Source organism: Triticum dicoccoides, chromosome 6A, assembly GCF_002162155.2.
Source record: "Triticum dicoccoides isolate Atlit2015 ecotype Zavitan chromosome 6A, WEW_v2.0, whole genome shotgun sequence".
In the NCBI taxonomy this organism is placed as follows: Eukaryota; Viridiplantae; Streptophyta; class Magnoliopsida; order Poales; family Poaceae; genus Triticum; species Triticum dicoccoides.
The window spans coordinates 101927287-101932528 of NC_041390.1; the positions used below are offsets into that span (position 1 = coordinate 101927287).

At 47.5% G+C, this 5242-nt stretch overlaps 1 long non-coding RNA gene across 1 annotated transcript; it reads left to right on the top strand.

The window, feature by feature from the left end:
- The first annotated feature begins 2593 nt into the window (after positions 1-2593).
- LOC119318804 lies at positions 2594-2975 on the top strand. The gene is made up of 3 exons (XR_005154251.1): positions 2594-2703; positions 2784-2852; positions 2934-2975. It is a non-coding gene; the product is annotated as an uncharacterized LOC119318804 (long non-coding RNA).
- The last annotated feature ends 2267 nt before the right edge of the window (positions 2976-5242 follow it).

Here is a 5242-nt window from a genome sequence, read left to right on the forward strand (position 1 = left end):
TCAGTGTCAGGGGGGGTTGACTAACGGTAATTAGCACTAACTGACCACCTGGCCGATGGGGCCCACGCGTCAGTGACCCTGGGGGGTCAAACCCCAGGTCAGACAAGTCAAACCCGCCGGCGGTTAGTCGCCGGCGAGGTCCGCGGCGTACAGGGGCCTCGGGTTTCCTCTGTGGTGCTCCAAACGGCGTGCGGCTAGGTGCGTTGGATAGCTAGCTCGATGGCGCGTCGGACGGTGGCCGTGGCTGGGCCTGGGGTGGCCGGAGTCGACGGCGGCGAGCTCGGCTGCGGCCGCCGGGGTTCGGTCGTGCGTGGAAACGGGGTTGGAGCTCGAAGGCGAGCTAAGCGAGGCGCTAGGGATGCTCTACGGGGCCTTACGAACTTGTTGGACTCGCCGGGGTGACCAAATGGTCACCGGAGCTGCGTCGACGGCGAGCTCGGCGATGGCGGAGGTTCGGCCGTGGTGGGAACGAGGTTACGGCGCGGAAACGAGGGGAAAAAGAGGGGGAAACGGTGGCGGAGCTCACCGCGGTTGCAGTGGGCGTCGAAGCGGGCTCGGGGACGCGCTGGAGACGGCGAATCGACGGCGATGATCTCCGGTGGCCGAGGAGGGGAACGGCGACGTGGGCGGCGATGCAGGGCTTCCGGAGGGCCGTGGAGCGGTGGGGAGGAAGAGGGGGTCGCGGCGGAGCTCCTGAGCTCAGCGGAGGGGCGAGGGGTGGCCGGTGACGGCTACTATGGCGAACGGCGGCGATGGTGGTGTTCGGCCGTGAGAGAGAGAGAGAGGGAGCAGCACGGGAGAGAGGGGGGATAAGGCCAGGGGATCGGGGCGGCACCGAGAAGAAGCGTCGCGGCGTCGCGCTGGCGGGGGAGGCAGGCAGACGAGCTGGTGGCGTGGCGCTCCGGCCGTGCGCGCGCCGGCCACACGCCTGGCCGACTGGCGCCAGGAGGACGACGGCGGTGGTGGGCTGGGCTGGCTTGCTGGGCCGGCCAGCTGGCTGGGCCGCACAGGGAGGAGCCCAGGTAAGCTCCTCCTGTTATTTATTTTTCTGTTTTCTAATTTCTGACATTTGTTTTGATTTAAATAATATATTAAATCATTTATTTAACTTATGCCAATTTTTGCAGGAGCTAGATATATTATTCCAGAGCTCCTTTATAATTGGCATAATATTTGGACATATATTAATATATATAATTAATATATTTCCAATGCAAATATTTATGCATTAATTCCAAATGTCCAAAATAAATACCTATGAGCTCTTAAAAATATTGGTTTGATTTTTATCTCTGTCCAATATTTTCAGAGAGCAACATGAGCATTTTCTTGGACCCTTTTGGAGAAATTTTTATTTGGGTCATTTTCAAAATGATTCTGAGGGTTTCACAGATCCCCATTTCAAGTTTCTGATGAAAGAGTAAACATGATGCAACACTCTAATGCATGACTAGCTAGGGTGTGACAAGATATGATCAAATTCATTCAAGGCAATATATTGGAAGCCTTTTTGCACCCAAAAGCAGTTGGAAAAAATTGCACACCCTTCCATTACTTGGTCATATAAAGAAGATATACTATGAGCCGGACAGTGCTACTGAGTTCCGAAAAGATTCTATAATGTGGTAAAGCACCTCTCCTGCTTTGCTTGCCCACTCAAAAGATGTATAGAAACAGGAGAGAATTCCTTATTTGACACTACCTTAAAATATGGTTCCTTATTTGACCCTGAAGAACTTTTTTTCCCTATTTGACATGTAGTCTAAATTTTCTTCCTTACGTGACATTGCCGTCCGTTTTGTTATACCGTTCCGTTAAATTGTTTTTGGATGGACCAAAATACTCCCGTGTTAGTAGCTAGCCCACAAGGAGTTTTGACCAGAGTCGCTAGCCCACAAGCCCGATCCTGATCTGGCCATCCTCTCGTCTCTCTGTTTCTTCGATTCCCCACCCCCAACCCTAGCGGCGGCGGCAGCGGGTTGCAGGCTCGTACAGCGGCAGCGACGGCGTGAGCTGAGGGGCCATGGCTCAAGGGGTGGCTGCGGGCGGAGGATCAAGCACGGCTGCGGGGCGCCGGAGCAAGCACCGCGGCGGACGGCGACCCAGGCACGGCGGACGGCGGCCAAGGCGGGGCTGGGGATGGCTCGTCGGTGAGGTCCGCTGCTGGAGGCCATGGCGCGGCTATGCAGCACTTGCCGATGAGCTCAGCTGTGGGCGCAGGCCATGGCGATGTTGCGGGCGGTGCAGGCCATGGCGATGCTGCAAGGTTGGGCGTGGATGCAGGCTTGGGCCACGGTGCGGCTGCAGACTTAGAAGGGTGAGTTCCTTCCACAATTATGCCCTATTTGTAAGGAATATGGGCATCATTGGCACAAATGTAAGAAGGGAAATCCAGAGGACATTGCTGCAATGATGGCTGTGAGGTACTCCCTCCATTCCGAATTACTTGTCGCAAGTATGGATGTATCTAGATGTATTTTAGTTCTAGATACATCCATTTTTGCGACGAGTAATTTAGAACGGAGGGAGTAGTATAGATTTACTCATTTTTGCATTATTCTTCCAACTATACATGTTCAATACTTTCCTATCTCTTGTGTGTAGAGAACCACCAAAGAAAAGGACAAAGACAACCAAAACAGCTGAGTTATCCATTGTGCCTTGCGAAGATGGAGTACCAACAAGAATGTGTTTTCCCCCAAGGTTCGTAATTTTACACTTGTGCTCATAAATACATGAAAACAATGTTTGAATTGTAAGTACCTTTCTGCTCACCATAATAGCAAAAGCTTGGAAACTACAACCAAAAAAAGGGGGAAACATGCTAACTCTAGTGCTGGAGCATCAAAAAGGTGATTACAACTAGTTCAGATTTTGAGATTTAGTTAAATTAAAACTTGTTCTGTATTCTTATTGCTTTCTTCTCACCATAGCAAAAGCTTGAAGAATACAAACAAAAAGGGAAAAGGGGGGAAATCTGAATCGGTTCGATCCAAGAGGTATTGTTTCTCTTTTTAGTTGACATGTTATGAATATTTGTTTGTTTTCAATTGCTAAAAACTACTGCTGCCTTACATGTCTAAGTGCAGATCAAGAACCGGCTCAAAACAGCCGGAGCCAATTTCCATCGAGTTTCCTATGCACGACGATGAAACAAATGTTCCTGTGAAGGTTAGGGGCAAGAGTAAGGAGTGCACTGAAAAGATTCCTATGGTGCCACAAGACAGCCCAGCAATGTGCACAAGAAGCAAAAAATTTAACTCTGCAAGCCCTTCAATGAGCACAAGAAGCAAAAGGCGGCTCAGTTTGTGATTCTCATGTTTTCCTTAATGTTATGGTTACTTTTGGATGTCCTTTTGTGTTGCTCATGTGATGTACTTGTGGACCTGACCTCATATGTGAAATAGTATGTGATGCATGCCAACTAGTACTGATGTATGTGGTGAATGTGAACCTAAATGTGATGTATGTGTGAACATGGCTGCTTCTGTTTGTTGTTCATGTTGTGGTGCATATTGTGTGTATATATGTACATATATATGTGAATTGTGTGAGATATGGGATCAAATTATAGGGGAGGTTTTGCCAAATTTTCATTTTTTGAATTAAAATGAGAGGACAATTTTTTGGATTGAAATCAGATCATTGTCCAAGTTATGGGGTCTCAATTGGTCATTTAACATGACCAAATATGTAACATAAGTGTATATATTGTAATGTACAGATTTTTGCTCACTTTATGCACCAGGGGTAAAAAGGTATTTTCACATCTGTCTTTAACACCGTTAGTGAACAAAATGCACTAGAGTGTCATATTGGGGAAAAAAATAATGCATGTGTCAAACAAGGAAGAAAATTTTCTTCAGGGCCAAATAGGGAACCACATTTTAAGATAGTGTCAAATAAGGAATTCTCTCTAGAAACAGTGTGTGGGGGAGTAGCGCAGAGTGGTCACTCGTGGTGTTTGTGGTGCGTGAGCTTGAGCTCGACGTGCTTCATAGACACACAAGAATGTATAGGAGTGGGAGGCACCGGAAAATTTGCTACTAACACATACCATAAAATTCTTGCTCATCTTCCGCCAGGTGTTGTCTTGGGGTGGATTTGAACTTCGTAGGTCTTGATATGTGCCACACATAGTGGTATGTGCTCGATTAAGTACATCGCAGAGACCTAGACTTGACACATTTAGTTAGCTCATGCTTATCATGGTGGTCGGATTATACTTCTGTGCCACCCTATATCTACGGATGGGTCTTCGAGACGGTTCTTCGTCCGGAATTACTTGTTACATAAATAGATGAAAATAGATGTATCTAGAATTAAAATATATTTAAATATATTCATTTCTCCGACAAGTATTTCTGAACGAAGGAAGTATCAGTTCTCACATTTAGCCCGGCCGATAAACTACCTAATATCTAGTTAGTGCGATACTCCTTAGTCCTTGGTAGTCCGGTTTAAAATCTTGAATGATCATTTGGACAATTTAGCCGGCAAGTAGCGCTCCTCAACGCGTTCAACTTATCTCCATTGTCATACAATCTTTTTTCTTCTAGAGACAGTTATTTTCTTCAACCACTCTGAGCTCACATCTACATGCAAATGACACGGCTTCGAACCAAACCTCTTCAAATGCCAAATCTCAAAGTATAAAAGCCCGATTATCTCTAAGTCCGCGTGCATAACTAGGGGCCCCCGATTAGGACACTCATCACATAGTCGTTGCGATCGTCCGAAATGTGTTCCCATTTTAATGCATTATTATAGTATTATTTAAATTCTATGTTTGAAATATCAATGTGCACACATCAAAAGTTTGATATTATAGCTAGTATTTGTTGGGGAACGTAGTAATTTCAAAAAAATTCCTACGCACACGCAAGATCATGGTGATGCATCGCAAAGAGAGGGGAGAGTCGTCCACGTACCCTCGTAGACCGTTAAGCGGAAGCGTTAATGACAACACGGTTGATCCTCAGTACCGAACGTACGGCACCTCCGCGTTCAGCACACGTTCAGTTCGGTGACGTCCCGCGAACTCACGAACCAGTAGAGCTCGAGGGAGAGTTTCGTCAGCACGACGGCGTGGTGACGATGTTGATGAAGCTACCGTCGCAGGGCTTCGCCTAAGCACCGCTACGATATGACCAAGGTGGATTATGGTAAAGGGGGGCACCGCACACGGCTGAGAGAGATCAATGATCAACTTGTGTGTCTAGAGGTGCCCCCTTGCCCCCAT